This window comes from Vulpes lagopus, chromosome 23 (assembly GCF_018345385.1).
Source record: "Vulpes lagopus strain Blue_001 chromosome 23, ASM1834538v1, whole genome shotgun sequence".
Taxonomy (NCBI): Eukaryota; Metazoa; Chordata; class Mammalia; order Carnivora; family Canidae; genus Vulpes; species Vulpes lagopus.
In genome coordinates, this window is record NC_054846.1 from 62,424,609 (window position 1) to 62,443,717 (window position 19,109).

The following is a 19,109-nucleotide window of genomic DNA, read 5'->3' on the forward strand; positions in this document are numbered from 1 at the left end:
GGAAATAAGCAATTTTCTCCAAATACACTTCCTGTGAAGTCCAAATGATGGGAATTGGGTTGGGGCTTCTAGGAAGGGGAGGATGATGCAAGCCCTCCCCTCCCCGAGGAGCAGAACCCACGAGCTCTTCCTGCCTGACGACGACGGGGAGACACCTGGCAGGAGGGTCAGTGCCCAGAGGCTCGGGGTCAAACCCAGGGAGGGATATTCCAGGGAGCCCCCTGGGGACCCGTTCCAAACCCTGCTCCCTTCAGCATCTTCATGCCGACAGGAAAGAAAGAGCTGAAAAATGCTCATTAAATCTGCATCTGGCACTCAATTTGGCAGGGTTGCCAAAATTCTGTAAGACTTAGAATTAAATTAGCAAATTGGAAGTAAAGTGATTTTAAGCAGACATGATGGCATTCATGAGGGCCAGGTGGAAGCCAGTGGGGGGAAGGGACCCAGGAAAGCCCACATGCCCGGGGGTGGGAAGGCCTGGCCGCAGACAGACACTGGAGAGAACCAAACTGGTGAGCGGACCTGACCCAAGCGAGAAGATTCGTCCTCAGAATGAGGAGGTGCCAAAGGTGGCCCCACGCTGCAAGGTGAGGAGGGGCACCTGCAGGGAGACAGGAGGTGTGGGGGCCAAGAAGAGAGGCCCCGGGGGACTGCTGGAAAGGAGACAGGGTGGGCTCCCCAGCCCGGGCTCTCCTGGAGGGCAGGCACTCAGTGTGGCAGCAGGGCTGTAACCACTTATGAGCTTATGGTCGGGGCGGGGGGGGGGGGGGGGAGGAAACTAAGGGATGGATGGGGAGGCGGGGGGTGCCACCGGGTCTAGGCAGGAAGGGAGAAGGGACATGTACTAAACTCAGGCACAGTATTGTATGTTCGTCAAGCATCACCTCTCAATGATCCTGTACTGCAGACATTAGCCTTTGCTCTTCTTTCTCTCTCTCTTTTTTCTTCTGGGCTTCCTTTTTTGTGTTCTTTGTTGAACAATTAATTTTTTTTTAATTTCTAAAATTTTAAGTTAAATTTTTAAAATTAAAAATTAAAAATTTTTTAAATTAAATTTTTTAAATTAAAAAATTTTTTTAAATTTTTTTTAAACCCCACAGACGTATTTAATGTAAACTACTTAATGCAAAAAGGGGACAAACGCCCCTTGTGCTGCCCAGATGAAGCGACCACTCACACGGCCTTCCTGGTATATGTTCCCACTCTGCTTCCACGAGCACAGAAATGTATTTGAACGTGCAGACACACGCAGAATTATTTCACTTTCTCTGTATAAGAATGGGATTGCATTAAATATATCACACGGAAACCTTTTCCTTGTTAAGAGCACGTTGGAAATGTCTCCCCGGGTTGGGACTTAGATGTTCATTTCTTTCTTTTTAAGTGGCCACGACATAGTCCACGGTACAAAGTCGCCGTCGCCTTTCTAAGCATCGCCACTGCTGGACGTTGAGGTCATTTCCAGTTTGTCCATAAGGCAAGCAAGGCCGAAGTGCACGTCCTCGTACATAACACAGCTTTGTGCGTCTGCATTTTCCTACAGCTGGGGAATTGCCGGATTGAAGCAGGCACAGGACCAATGCTCTAACTACCATTAGAGGCATTTATCATTTTCATTGATACCAATTTAGACTCGCAAGTTCCCTTTGACCCTTGCCAGCACCACATCTCTATCTGTTTTCTCACTGTTGCCATCTGTACGCCTTCTAATTTATAATCTTTTGGGTGTTGGTGGCTAGAGCATTGGTCCTGTATTTAATGGCCATTCGGAGAACTACCTGTTTATCTGTTTATATCTTTTGCACACTTTTGAAAACTTGCCTTTTTTTCTTTTTTTTTTTTTTAAGGTGATGGATTGCTCATTAAGAGTGATGACTAAAAAAAAAAAAAAAAAAAAAAAAAAAAAAAAAAAAAGGAGTGATGACGACTAACAGGTAGCTTTCTGAGTACCAGGAACTGCTGCTCTAGGTTCCCCACAAGCTCACAGCATTGACTCAAAACCCTAAGACAGAGGTGACAGCATCAGCCCACGTTTACAGCCAAAGGAAGAGAGGCTTCCTCCTCCTTTGGAGTCCATATGGAGTCCATAGACTCCATATGACGTCTCTGGTCACACATTTCAGATGCAGGACAGGCTGGAGTCTGAGAGATGAGCTGAACCAACCATGTCATCCTCAAATGAGATGTTTGCAAAGCTTCCCACCCCCCCCCACCCTCCACCCCATCTAAGGCATCGAGAAAGAAACCTTCCCCGGCCACCCACCCCCCCACCCCCGCCACTTAAATTTTCCCTCTTTCTGTTCTTTCTCTTTGATTATATTTGTGGAGTCTTTTAAGAGGGTATTATTCTCATAATACCAGGTTAGGAAACTGAAGTTCAGTTCTGACAGAGGCAATCACGAAATGGAATTGGACCCTGCAGGTTAGACGGGACACGGCCATCCTCAGGGATATGCCTGGAGGAGCCTGAGTAGGCTTTGGTGGGGGCAGGATTGGTGTGTGGGGACAGGAGTCAGGGAACACGGCAGCTGAGACCCAGCAGTTAGGGCTTGACAAGGCAGGCAGGTGGTCTACGGGACCCTCCCCTGTGGGCCACATGGACCTGGGAAAGGCTGGGACCCAGGAGTGCTGTGAAGATCAGCCTCACTGGAAATCATCATCGAATCAAAGGGTGTCCTCACCTCCCCGGGCATGTCCACTGACGGGCACACGGACCCTAACAATGCCCTCCTTTTGGTGTGAAAAACACACTTGGGTATGTGCAAGCGCAGATCCTATTTGCAAAAAGCCATACTCGACAAAGACCCGATTTGGGCCTTTAGTGGCATTTTTAAAATGTGGTTCTTTTTCAGCTCCCCAAAGAGCCGTGTCACAAGTGGGTTTCTGGGTTAGAGACCTACCACATGGGCTCGGTTACCCTCATCTCAGTGACATTACTGCTGTCTCCCATGAACACAGCACACGGCGGGGCGGGGGGTGGGGTGGGAGGAAGGATCATTTGCATGCCATTTGCCACTTTTCTTCTGAGAAGAAAGAAATTAAGTTAACAAAATCGGAAAAATGTGTGAAACTGACATGCTGAAACTAATATGCAGAACCAACTTTTAGAGCCACAGTTTAACATTCGTGTTGTTTTTTTCAGCTTTGACCTCAGATAACTTTAGCATTTCCCCACATTTTCGCGTGGAACTCCAGTCCCGCCACTCCTTTGACATATACACACATTCCCGACGCATACCCTCGTGTGTGTGTGTATCCCAGATCTTACATGTACATTCACATGAGACATATATGAGTTCTCTGATCCACCAAGCATGCAAAACCGCACATAATACCTACCTACCTCTACACATGTGCACCCCATTCTCCTACACACACTTTTTTGGAGATTTCCAATGCACATCTTCCCTGATAAAGACCCCCAACTCCTACAGCACATGGCCCTTTTGGTACATGGCCGTAGCACATTTATTTCCTCCCTGAAACACATCTTTCCATCTCTCTGCCCCGTGTTCTCTGGCACACACCTTGGGAAGTGCTAGACTTCTTTATTTCACAAGATCAGAGCCAAGTGAAATAAAAGGGCCCATCTTGGGGGCCCCTGGGTGGCTCAGTGGTTGAGCATCTGTCTTTGGATCAGGATGTGATCCCAGGATCCTGGGATCGAGCCTGCTTCTCCTTCTGCCTATGTCTCTGCCTCTGTGTATGTGTGTCTCTCATGAATAAATAAATAAAATCTAAAAAAAAGAAAAAAAAAAGGAGTCCATCTTGGAGGGCCATCGTGCTCTCATAAACATTAAATGCTTTCTAACAGACTCGTGATGATGGTTTCCTGTCTGCCTGAACATCTCTGGCTCCTCCTCTATTTCAGGGTAACACCAAATGCTCACATGCCAAGGCGACATGTGGAGTGACTTGAGCCTTCTGGAAACCCCGAGGAGACCAAGTGGCCCAGACAGGCGAAGTTATGTCTCGCTCTGCAGTTGCGCGGTGAGCCTGGACCAGTCACCTGCTCTGGGCTCAGAGGTTCTCAGCCAGGGGGGCCACCGGAGACCCACCTAAACTAGCTCACTTGTTTTGTGAATAGGGAATCCCAGCCAGAAGGGAGCAAACCTCAGAATCCCTTGGCCCCAGGCTCTTCTTTCCTTCAATCCAGAAGACACCCTTCCCTGGCCGTAAATGTTTTCCACCCTAAAAGGAAACCAGATTCGCATTAATAGGCCCTTCCCATTCTCTGATTCTGTTCTCACTACCTGGCACCACTTCTTCCCAGCCATTACTCACTACGATTCATACAGTCACATGATACAGCTCTACAGATAAAACTAGGTTTCCATCTGTCTGCTATAGCATCAAGTGAAAATGAGCCGGTGAACTTTCATCACGTGTAAAGGGCACACTTGGTAGAGCCTAAAATATAGGTCATACTGTGTACTAGAAACTCATTTGGGGGCAGTCTCCAGCGGAGATGCCTCCAAGAGAACATTCCTCCTCCACTATGATGCCACACCTCGGGTTATACTTTCGCCTCTTCTCACACAGGCCACTCTAGGTAGCGCACCTGGGGTATGAATAACAGCAGGGACTCAATTACTTAATGACCTTTGAAGTTTTTCCTCAATAACCTTGAGGAGGCCAGCTAGCTGGAACATACGTGGATTTATTCATTTATTTTTGCTTTGGAATAATGTCATATTGACAGAAAAGTTGCAAAGATAGGGGAGAGTTCGCATATACCCTTCACCCACTGTTCTTTAATGCTGACATCTTACATAACCGAGGCACGTCTGTCAACGCGCAGACAGTGCTATCAGCACACCACCATTAACTAAACTACAGGCTTTATTCAGCTTTCACCAGCTCTTCCACTGATGTCCATTTTCTGTTCCAGGATCCAACCCAGGATCCCATACTGCATTTTAGCCATCTACATCTTCTCCGTCTCTGGATTTATTTAGTTTGCAAGAAACAGTGTCCCCTACTGCATGCAAGGTGGGATGCTGGGTGCCAAGCTGCCCTGTAAGGAGACCCACGGCATTTGGTGGACAGTGGAGTCCGGGTTTGGGTGTCCACTCTACCCCTCACTTGGAATATGGTCCTGGGTTTGTCACTTCATATACAAGAGTCTTCCGAGGCCCCATCTGCAACACGGAAGTGATTCCTTCTACCTTGAAGGAAGGCATTCTGAGGCAGTCTATGCGGACAGGCATTTTGAAGGCCTAAAGCCCAATTCACTGAGAGCCCCAGCTGGCTCACTGTTATTCTTATTATTAGCGTTGCTATAACGACAATCACGAATTAAATTCGGTATCCTGTATCTAAAGGGGGATAGCTCTGAGTCTGAGCTGCCTGGCTGAGCTGACCACCTGAGCTTCAAAGAAGATCTTTCCATAAGGCCCCCACGTATACCACCGAGAAACAAAATTCTTCTTAAATTAGTCTGTTTAGTTCCACATTTCCTGCGTGGCTTTGCTCACGTGTCACCTTCTCAGTGATAATTTCCCTGAGCCTCCTACAAAGAGAGTCCCCTGATCCCTCTCCCTGGCATTCTTCTGGCTTCTAACCCTACCTTGTTTTCCTCTATGGCACTTACCCCATTTGGCATTATTACACATTTATGTGCTCCTTTGTTCACTGTATGCCTCCCTCTGCTGGTTTATAAGCTCCAGGAGAGCACTGGCTGCTATCTGTTTTGGCCACTGCTGTATCTTTGGGCCTAGAACAGTGCCTGATACTTGGAAAGTGTTCAACAGATATTTGGTACATGAGCAACTGGATGCTCAGTTTTACGCTGCATCTCTTGCATCCATCCTGATAACCTGAAAACAAACTCTTCTAATCCAAATGTACCATTTAATTCAAATAAGAGAAAAGCCACTTGGGAAGCAGATGGCTTTGAGGCTTCTAAGCCTTCTTTAAAAAAAAAAGGGGGGGGGGATAATGCCTTTCTTTTTAATTTAATTTAATGCCATTAATACCCCTTCACTTGCCTCCTGTCCCATGAGCAGCTCTGGCAGTTAGAACCCACAGTCTCCTCCTCATCCAGAGTTGGTCTGCTGGCTTCTCTGCACAATCAGTTCCAGCAGAGCCCAGGCTGGAAAAAGTTGGTGAAATCCTCACACCCAGCCAAACTACTCCATTACTGCGGCCACTCAGCACTTGTACATCAAAGGCCTGCAGACCTCTCAGAGCAGGAAGAAAGCCAGGGGATCCTGCAAACTGGCCTTGGGGAGGACACTGAGGTCCAGAGAAGGGAGACGGAACTGGCAAATGACACACGGTGGCCTAGCGGCGGGTCCCGGACAGAACCCAGGATTGCCGGCTCTGCCCCCTGGTTCCCGATTCTTCTTGGGCTGGACCCACTCTCCCATGCCCACTTTCACCAAGGAGCATGCGCTTATTTCCTTGAGTTCCTATCTGGCTGTCTGCCCACCTGTGCCCATTCTTGGGTACCTGATGAGTTTGGGTGGCAATGGGTGGAGGTGAATCTTCAAAAGCAGCAACACAGAGGACAGTAGAGCCAAATGGAGAGGAAATGGGGGTCACATTTGTTGAGAGTCCGATACTCTTTCATCATTTCACCTAACACTCATAGTGCCCTGCAACAAAGCTGTCACAACCACATTATACAGTGAGGGAAAGGAAACAGAGAAGTTTAAAAATACAGCAAATCACACAACAAGTGCGTAGCAGAGCCAGCGGCAGAGTGGAGTTCCTCCTGGTTCCCAAGCCCTTGCGCTCTCCCCAGTTGTTCTAATAGAGACCCTCACACTTAGCACTCCAGAGATAGGTAGGTCCTTAAAACAACAGACTATTCTTCTGGAAAAGTAGCCAGAATAATCCCGTTCTGGAGATGCGGAAAACGGTATCTAGAGAGGAAATGCAACTTGTCTGTGGCCACGTGGCTAGTGAGCGGTGGGATCCACCAGGCTCCGAGATTCTTGAGGAAGCAGCCTCTCTCCTAGTGCTCTGCCCAGAGCTGAGCCCACAGAAGGACACAATGCACTGGTGGTGAACAAACGCGTGAATGATAGAGTAGGTTAGAAGCACACCTCCTGCATCTCCCACAAGCCAGGTGTTTCCCCCCAGCTGCCCCGTACATCAGCGTCGGGGATGGGAGGGCCCGCTGATGTGGGGGGAGCACAAACCTCACTCCCCCTCTCTGAGCCAATGGATCTGTCAGAGGCATGGAAAGTGCTGCTGTCCCTGGTCGCCACTCGGCCCTCAGCTCTCCCGCAGAGCTGGAGCTCCATAATGCAGAGGAGCGGAAAGAGGGCCGAGCCGGGGATGCTTCAGCCCAAGGACTGGTGTTTACGACCTGGAGTGTACCCTCTTTTCAAAAGTCTGCTGTTTGGAGCAAACTGGCCCATTTCTTATTGAGCCCTGTGGTAGCCAATTCACAACTGTAGTTGTTTTATCATTATCATGCATGTTTTATATTAACCACCAACACTACTGGTTGCTGTGCACCTGCTACATGCCAGACACACACATCTCCTAAGATGCCTGACGCAGGTGGATTCCTATCCTCCATGCGGCTACCCTGTAGGTCAGTGTTAGTGTTCTCATATTACAGACCAGGAAGCTGAGGCTTAGGAGAGGTAAAGGGACTTGGCTGAAGAACATGCCAGATAGGAGGAGACACAGACTTGGGTCTGTCACCCTCCCACCATGCAGCTGGTGTGGGCCTGGGACAGGGAGGTTAGAGTCACAGCTAAGGACGTAGGAAATAGAGGCTGTGCCTGCCAGACTTCTGGGGCACTCAGCTGGCTGGGCTCCTCATCCCCAGGCTGACCTTCGAGCACCAGGGCGCTTCTCCACATGCCCACATGCCATCCTGAGAGGCTCTGAATCATTTGGGGTGGGACCTGGAAGTCTTCCTTTAAAAACTGTCAGGTAACAGCAAAGGATGCCCTTGGTGAAGAACCATGTTCTCAGTCCTCGGGGGTGGCGGGGGGTGAGCGGAGCATTTTCTCACATCTGTACCCTCTTCCAGAGGGTTCCAAAATGTTTCTTATGAAATCCAAAGAATTTCATGGTTTACAAAGAGTAGCTCAGAAGCTGAGACCTTACAATTCTCGGATTTTCAAGAGAGCGACAATAATTCTGATCATCCACAAGTGAGGTGTAAAGGTGTGTCTTTATTCACCATGACAACTGCTCCCAAACTGTGCTGTTTATGAAAAGGACTTTGGAGCCCAAAGTCCTGACTTTGAGTCTTAGGTCTGCCCTTTACTAGCTATGCAACTCCAGGCAAATGCATTCAACAAAATAGTCATGCAGCCATCAGCTCTGGGCCGGGAAGAGTGAAGATACAAGTGGACCAGAAAAGCCACCACAATCTCTCTTAGCTCGCAGTTCCTCATCTGTAAAAATGGGAACCAACAGGTACTAAATGCCTATGACAATATGTGAGGCCCTGGACCTGCTTGTTCTCTCTTCACTCTCCCAAGGGCCTCAGGAGGCAGGGTCTCCTATATTCTGCTTTGCAGCTGAGGAAGCAGGGATTCAGGGGCCGGGTCAGCGGCTTGGATGAACCTGCAGTGGCCGTTTGGCGGTGGCAGAGCTTTCTCCCCACCCTAGCACACCCCCCTCGGCCGGCCCTCCCCCCCTTGGCAGATTAGCCCACAGAGTGCGCGGGATAATAGGAGAGAGTGCTCTGCAGCCGATCAGGAACTGCACAGATGTATGACATCATGGTTATTAATAATGGAAGCGGCGCAACTAATTCACGATCCCTCCAGATGGACCACCTGAATTGTTGTGAACCTCCTGCAAACAGAGCATCAAATTTTATCACGGTAGAGCGGGCAGGGGCCTTAGGAGTCCAACCCTCTCCTCATTTATAGGGGTTAGGGGTAGACAAGAAGGGAGGGCAGTTCCCCGAGAGCCCAAAGGCAGCCCTGCCCCCATAGCCCAGGACTCGCCAAGTTTGGCTTTAGTGATGGAGCCACCGAAATCAGGCACCAGCCACCACCCTCTCCAAGGGGTGTCGGTAACGGACACGGCATGAGCTGCAAGTGCGGCCTCCCCACGGGCCCTGAGCCCAGCTCCTTCAGGCTGCAGGGCCTTGAACCTGCTGTTCTGCTCCGAATACTCCTTCCCCAAATCTCTGCATGGCTGTCACCTTTTCATCATTTAGATCTCGGCATAAATGTCAACTCCTCACCAGAGGACTCCCTGGGCCCCATCTTTAGCTTCACCCATTGCTCCCTAACCATCACACTTCCATGGTGTGTGTCACTGTTTAGCCTTCTCTTGTCCATTACTATTCATTCTCTCACCCACCCCCCACCCCCCGCCAGAATGTGGGCTCCAGGAACAGAGGATTCAGTGGTTTTCCGTGCTGTAATCCCTAGAAAGGTGCCTGAGACCCAGCAGACACTTAGCAAACATGCTCATGAGTCCCCCTGGATGTTGGTCTGGGTCACAGCCACCCTAGCAGCCAGCAGTCCCTTGCTCGCTCCCTCATTCAATAAATGCTTATTGAATCCCCTCCTCGGTGCCAGGCATTCTGCTAGGAGCTGGGGATTCCAATCAAACAAATGACACAAAATCCTTGCCCTAACAGAGCTGTGATGGTTGATTAAAACAAACAAGACAGAAGCCAGAGCTGTCAGTCACGTCACATGTGACCAAACGATAGCTGACCAGAAAAAAAGAGAAAAAAGGTGGGGGGATCAGTATGGCAAAGATGGGAGAAATGAAACAACTCTGGGGAAATGCAAACATCATATGGGCTCTGCAAGGGCTTCCTATATGCTCAGTACTCCTCCCGGGGAGCTGGTGCCAGGCACTCCCACCGGCTCTGAAGAGGTGGGGACCAGGGGACATGCCCATTGCTACGGGTGCCTCTGAGCTGCAGCCTGGAGCACCACAGGATGGATGTGTGTGAAAGTGTGTATAAGGGTGGAGGTGTGTGTGTACAGAAGCAGGTGAGTGAGAGTGTGCATATGGAGGAGCATGTGTGTAGGTATGGGATATGAGTGTGAATGAGCACACCGGGTCGAGTGTGAGCACATTTGTGCACAGGGAGAGAGGGATTTGTGTTTATAAATTGATATGTGAGTGTGTAGGAGTGTGTGTGTGTGTGTGTGTCTACGAGGTCTCTGCTTCCATGACTCTTTACCAAAGGTTCTACACCTTTACACATTAAAGTCCCCAAAACAAATGACACACAGTAGTGACCCAATGACCATTTGATTCATTCAACAATAAATCATTTAAATCTTTATGTTTGTCAAGTACATCCTTCAGAGTGTCCACCCACACAAAGCAACAAAACTGGCTCCAGAAGAGAATGATCAACTTCTGGATATAACTGAAGGGGGGTGAGAGCACTGGATGAGGAGTCTGGGTTCTGGTCCCTGTTTTACCACTATCTTGGGATGCTGTTTAAGTTGTGTGACCTCAGAGGGGCCACTGAACTTCTCTGAGCTTCTCTCTGCTCTTCATTCAAGAAGGCAATTACAACTTAGCTCTCGAAGTTTGGTTGCAGTTCTACAGCACCACAGCATCACCGCTGGTAGCCCCAGAAGCACTGTTTCCTAGGACAGGAAGCACGTGGAACTTGAAAGGGCTCTGGGGTCAACAGGGGAAATGCTGGCCTTGACAATGTCAACCAGGTTCTTTTATTGCAGTACTTCTCAGAACCTTTAATTTGCCAATATGGATGGCAATTGGCCAGCGGGGTGACCAAGAGCTTGCAGAATCTGCCAGACTTGTTAGAACACAGAAACCTTTACTCACCATACAGCTTTCAGAACTAATGCTCCACAGAACATGCTTTGGGGACTCTGATAGCAGGTACACAGGACACTTATTAGAGCTCCCTTTCTTGCAGATGACTGAACAGAAATGGCACTCCATCCTCCTAAATCACAGAGCAGAGCCATGGCAAATGCCAGCCCAGAATCATCCAAACCATGGCAAGCGGCATGTGCACAGGGCTTTTAGATCTACAAAACATTTTTATTTACATGATCTTAGTTCTCCCTGACAATATTCACGTGTGGACCTTCCTACCCCTCCCCATTTTGCAAATGATAAAATGCAGCTGAAAGAAATGAAAGAAGCTGCCCAGAGCCACTAAGTGATGGGCTCAGAACTTGACCCGTTTGCACTGTGTCCTTGATCAAAAACCATTATGGGTTTTTGTTGTTGTTGTTGTTGTTGTTGTTTTTGTTTTTTATAGATAAGCCATTGTAGCCGCTGAGCGGAGCCCCCTGCAAGATGCAGCGGCTGACCCCACCTGCACCTGTTCTGCAGCCGCCGCCGGCGGCACTCCGGGCACCCTGCACTGGCTGCGGAGAGGGGAGGGGAGGGTGCTCAGAGAGGTGCCCGTGGAGTAGGAGCTGCTCTGGAAACACCCCGGCTGTGAGGCTGGGAGTAGCTCCCTGCCAGTCACCACACCCTCCCCACCATGCCAGGGACACCCCCGCCCCGCCCCCTGGCTGTACCCCTTGTGCCAGGTGCCATTCTGCAGGGTGAAGGGAGCGGGGGAGAGCCAGAGCTACGTTGCTTAACTCACTCCCCAGGAGCCCGGGAGCACCCGTCTGAAACTGCCACCGCCTCCAGGGGGAGGGCGGCCGGGCTGCCAAAGCCCCTCCGCAGGCCCCCTCCCCGGCGCCGGGTCCCCCGGGAGCGCCTGGCCCGAGAGGCGTGGCGGGGTGAGGGGCCGCCCCGGGCTGGGGGCTGTGCCGGGCGCGAGTGCGCGAGGGACGCGGGGACGCGGGGACGCCTGTGTCACCCCAGGGCGGTCGGAGAAGTAGCGTCCGGAGGCGCAGGCGGGAGCGCGTGCAGCCGCGCTCGGAGTCCCCGCGGCCCCGAGGCGCCCGCCCCGCGCCCAGCCCCGCGCCCGCCCCGCGCCCGCCCCGCGCCCAGCCCCGCGCCCAGCCCCGCGCCCAGCCCCGCGCCCAGCCCCGCGCCCGCCCCGCGCCCGCCCCGCGCCCAGCCCCGCGCCCAGCCCCGCGCCCAGCCCCGCGCCCAGCCCCGCGCCCGCCCCGCGCCCAGCCCCGCGCCCGCCCCGCGCCCGCCCCGCGCCCAGCCCCGCGCCCAGCCCCGCGCCCAGCCCCGCGCCCGCCCCGCGCCCAGCCCCGCGCCCAGCCCCGCGCCAGCGGCGCCCCGGAGGGGGCCCGGGGAGGCGCCCGGGGGGGAGGCGCCCGGGGGGGCTCGCTGCTTACCTGCCGGGCGGGGGCCGCCCTCCGCTGCTCCGGGCTGGGCTGCGCGGGGCTGCGCCCGGCCTCCGCGGCTCGGCAGCGCCCGCTCGCTCGGCTCCGCCCGGCTCGGCTCCGCCCGGCGGTGCCCCGGGCGCTCGCAGGCGGCCCACGCGGCGCGGGGTGGGCGCGGGGCGGGCTGGCGGGCGGGCGCGGCTCCGGGCCGCCCCGCGGCCGCTTGGAAGCTCCTTATTTGGGCAGTGATGTCAGGGGAAGTCGCAGCGCCCGGACCACCCACTTCTTTCCATTCACTCCCCAGAGTTTCCTGCCGCCCGGCCCGGGGGACCCCGGCGCCCGCCCTCGGGGCGCCCCGCTGCCCGGTCCCGCGCCGCTCGGGGTCCCGCGGGGCCGGGGGGGGTCTGCGCGGGGAATCCCCGGCCCGCGGCGGCCGCGGGGTCTGCGGACAGGCCGTGCCCTCGGGCGCCGCCCCTGCCTCCGCGCCCGCCCCCGCCCGCGCTGTCATTTCCTCCCGGGCCCTCCGGGGAGGGCGGCCAGGGAAGCCCCGGCCGCCGCCGCCCCCGCCCCGCGGACCCTCGGCCGCACCCGCCCGGCCGGCGCCCCGGGGCCGCCCGCTGCCCTCCCGAGGCGGGAACACGCGCGCGGGGCGCGGGGCGGGGCGGGGCGGGGCGGGGCGCGCGGGGCTCCAGCCCTGGGGAGCGGGTGCGGGGCACCCCGGGCTTCCCGACCCTGACTTTGCCCTCAATCACTAGGATCCAGGCTCTGGCCAGCCCCACTCGGCGCCCCCACCCCCCAGGGAGCACAGTGGCTGGAGGAAGGGGGCGCCTGGACACCCCTCGGGAGCCGCGTTTGCACACTGGCTGGACGAGGGGGGGGGGCGCCTGGACACCCCTTGGGATCTGCGTTTGCACACTGGCTGGACCAGGGGTGGCGCCTGGACACCCCTCGGGAGCCGAGTTTGCCCCATGTGCCCCCTGAGGCTCAGCCGAGTCAGGTGATCTGCCTGCGCGCCGACCCCGGTCTGGCTGCCTCTAGCCAAGCTGCTGCCAGCCAGGAACAGCCTCAGGAGGGCCCGGGGACTGGGGCCAAAGCCAAGACTACAGCAGGGTGACCTCAGTGCCCAGGGTGCCACCTGAGGGAGGCATCCTCAGGTCCTGACAGCTCAAGGACCCACAAGGTGAGGGGCCATTACTCTGACCAGGGAGGCCTGCAAGAAGGCCCCCAGGAGGCCCTGCCCATCAAAGGGAGTGGGTTCCCCCTGCCCAGAGGCCACCTGGGTCCAGGGGACATAGTGACCTCGGGGGATTTCTGTGCCTTCTCCATACAACAGCACCCAGCAGAGGTTCCACCCTCCTTCCAAAGGCAGCTTGAGCAGGCAAACCCCTTCCAGACCACGAGCTTCAGTGGAGGGAGCCCCAATTCCCAAAGGGGCACCACACTCCTAGGTTCTGGCAGGGGTGGGGGAGCTGGGGGGAAGTGGGGAAGCCATAGCTCCACGGCTCGTAGGGCGAGAAGGGAGGGGGGATGGCAGCTGGACACAGTCACATGCACAACTGCACACCTGCCGGCCAGTCGCCAAGCCTCCCAGCTGTTCTGGTGTGCGCCACCACCCCAGTGTTCCCCATCTTCCATCAGCTCCCAGAGCCTGATCTCAGCTGTAATTGGGTTCTCCCCTCTTCCCACAGGGAAGGACCGCACTCCCCAACCTGGAATGTAAGACCCGGCAGCTCAGCGCGCCCTGACTTGCCCAGTGCCCCCCGCTCTCCAACCTTGCACCAGTTTTCAGTCCTTGGGGTCTGCACAGACTTTCCTTCTGCCCGAGCTGCGGTCTCCCCTCCTCCTGCTGCCCTTCACACCCTGAATCGAGTCTGCCCTCCATACAGGTCCCTCATTCCTCCCTTGATTAGGGCAACAGGGACACGGTGCCCCCTGAGTCAGGTCCCTGTCCATCACTCCACTCCCCCCAGTCTCCACTGTCCTGCTTTTCACTCCTGCATTTCTGGTGGGAACAACTCCAGGTGGGAGAAAGTGGATGTCCTGTCATGATTCATATGCCCCGAGGGGTGACTTTTTGTCACTTGTGCAAAGGCTCAGATGACAGCCTTGCTCCTGCACCGTGATGAGCGCCCTCCCCCGGCTCTGAGGAGTGGCCCTGCCCCACTGGAACCTCCCAGTGGATTCAGTCACCTTCCTGTGCGGCCACAGGCAGCTCAATGCTTCCTGCCTCAAGAGATGCACCCATCTCCCCAAACAGCAGTCCGCTGGGAGCGCTGTCTCCTCTCTCCAGCTTGGGAACAACAAAGAACTTCCATCTTGGTTCTTCTCTCCTGCCAAGACTGACAAGTTTACAAATGTTTGTTAAGTGAATGAAAGGTCTTCGGGGGCAGATTGAAAGACAAAAATATGAGGAGGGGCAGGATGATCCAACAAAGAATTGTGGCTGAGGTGCAGGGGTGCAGGCTAGGGGCTGGGCTTCGCAGCCAGACTGGACCGGCTGCTCTGGAGGCTGAGCCAGGGTGCCATCAATAGAGTGGCTGCCCTGCTGGAGCTCTTTCCTTGGATTGCTCCTTTGTTCCAACTTTCTGTGGCTTGGGATTTGTCTTCCCCCTCCAGACTCATTCCTGTGCAGCCCCATCCAGGCAGCCTGGGATGTCTCTACCCCAGTCCCCCAACATGCCATCCTGAGCTGGCCTTAGCAAGGTGGAGAAGGGAGGCAGGAAGGTGTCATGTAAGGAGCACTTTCACGGTGCCAGACATAGTCACACTGGCTCCATCCACCTGTGGCCATTCTCCAGCCTGGAAATCCTCATCCAGCTTCTCCCACAACTAAAGCCACCTACCCCCACCTGGAGACTCAGCTCCCACCCCAGTTCTGGTAAATTCTCACCAGAGACCAGAAGGTGTTCAGGCCTCTAGCCACAGGGCTCAGGATGCAGGATGGGGGCACACAGCCCTGCTTCAAAGCTAGCAACTGAGCCCAACTCCTCTCTGAGGAGCCACCACACCTCCCCTGGGGCCTGGGGCACCTTTCCCATCCTGTAGCTGGATGGATCCCAGGTTAGAAGGCAGGTGGTACCAGGTGCCAGTTTCTTCCTATCAGCCTATCCCCAGCATCTAACTGGGCCAGGTCTTGAGAAATTTCCAGAGCTTGGCCCTGGGGGCCTTCTCACATTCCTTCATTCCTCACACATGAATCAGGCCCCTTCCCTGTTACGGGAACATACGACTCACAAACCTGTGTTGTAGGAGCTCCATCCAAGGATGGAGACTGGCGGGTAGATGGATCGTCCCCATAAGAACTTGCTAAATGCTACATTGCTATTTGCCAAGCCAGGGCCGAGGTGGGGGGCACACAAGGTGGGAGATAAGATTCATTCCACGTCTGGGGCTATAATTCAGGGAGGCTGTGGCCCAGGTATCCCTGACTGCTTGTTTCCATGGAAGTGCTACACACACACACACACACACACACACACACACACACACACACACACACACACCCTGGGCTTGGTTCTGCTGTAAAGTCAATATCACTCTGTAGAGACTTCACAAGCTAGAAGAGATTATAGCAGAGGGCAGGCTTGGCATCTGATCTGTCATCTAGGAGGCTGTCTCTCTGCGAAAGGTCGTTTCCAGCTCCTAACAACCAAATTACAGACCCGGTTTGAGAGCACCTGTCATTGCTAAGGAGCCGGGGACTGCCATGGTGTTCTTGGGAAAGCTTTCCAAGTGGGGTTGAGCAGTCCGCCCTGTGGGCCCTCCAGGTGACTGATGCTTAAGTCTTATACCTACTTACCAGCCATCCCCTCTCCGACACCCTGTCCCCTATGGCTACACCCTTCTGGACTTGGATGCTTTGAGTCATTCTACTGTTTTGTGTGTGCACAGTGTGCATAGGCGGCAGGTGCTCTCTCCATAGATCAGTTGTACACACGAAACATCAGTCCTCACTTCTCACGGAGGCAGCCACCTCTCTCCTAGTAAAGAGACCTACGGACTCTTACAGTTTACAAAGATCACCCCCTGGTGTCCCAGGCTGAGGTCCCAGCCTCCACCTCTCTCCCCAGCCTGGGGGCTGTGTTTCCAGCTTCCTGCCTCAGTGGGGGCACTCACGTCATCCCTGACCTGATGCTGTGGGTAACAGAGGGGCCCGCAGAGCTACGCGGACCTGGGTTCAGATCCCGGCCCTATGCTTCCTCTGTGACCTTGGGCATAGTACGTATGTCACTGACCTTGACTTCTTCATCTCAAAGGGCTGCAGTAAAGCTTTGAAAAGCGACTGCAGTAGAGCCCTTGATGGAGTATCCAGCACCCAGTAGGTGCTCAATAAACAACAGTAATAGTTATTCTGTTCGTACACTGTGACCTAGAATCCTGCTCCTCCCATACTGTTTGCCTTCACCAACAGGGGCACCCAGCACCCCAAGATTGAAGCCAGAATCCCTTCCCCATGCCTACTGTCCACACCAGGTCACCACCATCTCCCGGTTACGGCAGCCTTCTCCCTGGTGCCCTGCCCACCCCTCCCACCACTCCACTCTCCACACAGGTGGAACTCCCTAGGACAAAGGCAAGTGGGTCCCTGCCCAGCCAAACTACCCTGTGTATTAATGCCTTTTATAACCGCACCTCAGTTTACCTGTCCCGGCCTCCCGCCCTCTGTACCATCCCGGTCTGCCCTCTGCTCCCACCATACAGAATTGCTCATTGCTTCTGAACCTGCCAAGTGCATTTTGCACATACAGTTCCCTGTGCTATTCCCGTCACTCCTAGCTGCTTGGCTGGCTCCCATTCAGCCTTCCAGATCAGCTCAGAGGCCACTTCCCTTACAGAGGCCTCTCTGTTCTCCAGGTGGCAGTGGCTACTTCCCTCTCAGTGAACCTCCAGCACTTGGTACACACTGTCTGGCACATGCCCCATGACATGTAGTAATCTTGTTGCTCTCTCTGTCACCCCTTTTATGTTCTGCAGCTCTTTCCCCAACCACATTTTACTCAGGGCCAGGAATGTCACGGGTATTCAGGGCAGGCCAAGGACCCCTCTGGCCATCCTATCCAGTAAATGACTATAGAGGGCAGCCACCTTCAAGCCCACTGACTTCGTTTTCCCCAAATGACAAAAGCATCCTCTTTTCCTACACTTCAGACTGACTCTTTGGCCCAGCCTGAGCCCTGCGTCTGCCTCATTCTGGCTTTTCACCAGCATTTCGGGGGGCTCCGTGGGGCCCAGGTGGGGAGGGCGGGGCCTTTGGTTCCAGGAAATCAGAAGATTAGTCAAGTCACACACTCTCCTGGCAGCTATGAGAACAGGTTTTCCCCAAGCCAAGGGACTGATTTGCAAGATCATCAATAACAATAAATATTTACTCTGCACATGGCTTTGCACTTGCCAACAGGAGGTGCCGCAGTAGTGCATCAACTTCTAAGGCCTGGATAGAGACAGTCTGGGTGCAGGTCCTGACTCTGATGCTGACTAGCCACTGAACCCCGCTTAGCCTCAGTTTTCACAGCTATAAAATGGGAGGAGAACAGCTCTCAGGGAAGGATTGCAAAGATGAAATGGGAGCTGATGAAATTACAGGAGAAAATACATTTTAAGTATCAAGAGCAGAAGCTGGCAGTAGACGCTCAGTAAAGGAAGCCCCCCTTCCACTCAGGCTCTTTGGGGGATACTTTGATGCATAAAACTTAGTCTTTGGCAGTAGCTCATAAAGTTGGGGGAGAGAATTTCATCATAGCCCCATAAACACAAAGACAAGGTAAACAGTAACCGGTAAGACAAGAGAGAGTTTTGGGAGCAGCGAGGGGGAGAGGGGAATTCTGGGACAGCCTGAAAGCCCTCTCCCCTTGTGTAACTTTTATCCAACAGTGACTGCGGCCGCCCCTGAGGCCAGCCTGGCGCAAGGGGTGGCGGGGCGGGCAGTGGGCAGTCGGGAAGAGATCCCAAAGCCGGACCGGTGAGGCACGATGGAGCCTGTGCCCCTCACAGTCTGGTTCCAGAGAGGATCCGAACCCTTGGGAGATAACTGCAATAACACACAGCACAGAACATACCAGAAGGGGACATGAATGTGGGACGGGGTGGAAGGCCTTTTAAAGCCTCCATCATCCAACACCAACAAAGAAATCTGGAAATGGTCTTGCTTCAGCCCTCGGAAGCAAGGCTCACTACTTTAGGTTCACTACCCCCCCGCCCCCCGCTCCCCTCCCCCGCAGCCTTTCTGACCTCCCAGGGCCCTAGGTGAGGCCTCCAACCTCCATCCTTCAGCCTTGACGTCCTCCTGCACGGTGGGCCCGGCCTGAGTGACGGCCACCAAGTTCCCTACACACAGTATGAATTTTCACGTTCCACGCCTTTGCTCATGCTTCACCCTCTACCTTCTGTGCTCTCGCGTCTCTTCTTCCTTCCTGCACCCACCCTTCCCTTCAGCTCCCCTATTAACTCTCCTTGACTATGTCGTGAACTCACCCTGCAAGCTCTCCTTCAAATGCCTTGTTTTTCTTACTTTTTCCCAACCAACCCACCCTCTCAGTAGAATTAAAAGCTCCCTTTCCAATGTTCCTTGCTTTGCATACGTCACCAGAGCCCTTAGCATGGTATAGTAGGGTATCCGTGTCTGATGCCCCCACTAGGTTGGGAGAGCACTGAGGCTCTGTGCCTGGCACCTAGTAGTTGCTCCACATCCAGGGCACCTGGAATGCCTTCTCCCGTATTTCCCACAGCTGAGGAGTATAGCAGCCTTTGTCACTCTGCCCAGAATTGCAGATAAAGTCCCCAGTGATCCCTTCAGAGCTCCAGGCACCTTAACATTGTCGTGCTCCCTCCATCCTGGAAACCTGCCCCCAAGCCTTCCTGCTGATTTCCAACCTGCCCCTCAACCCTGCCCTGAATCTGATGAGACGAGAATCCCGGCTATGTCCTGGGGCACCTGGTGGG

The 19,109-nt window shown here is 54.2% G+C and overlaps 1 protein-coding gene across 4 annotated transcripts in view; it reads right to left on the bottom strand.

Annotated features, from left to right (window-relative positions):
• The window catches only part of HIVEP3 (HIVEP zinc finger 3), a 457,593-nt gene that overhangs the window by 112,209 nt on the left and 326,275 nt on the right, over positions 1–19,109 (bottom strand). The window contains exon 1 of one of the 4 annotated variants that reach the window (XM_041738464.1): positions 12,183–12,290. The exons of the other annotated variants lie outside the window; for them this stretch is intronic. The gene's annotated coding sequence lies outside the window, so the exon portion shown is untranslated. Of the gene's footprint in view, positions 1–12,182; positions 12,291–19,109 lie in introns of those variants that run through there. 4 annotated transcript variants of the gene reach the window in all.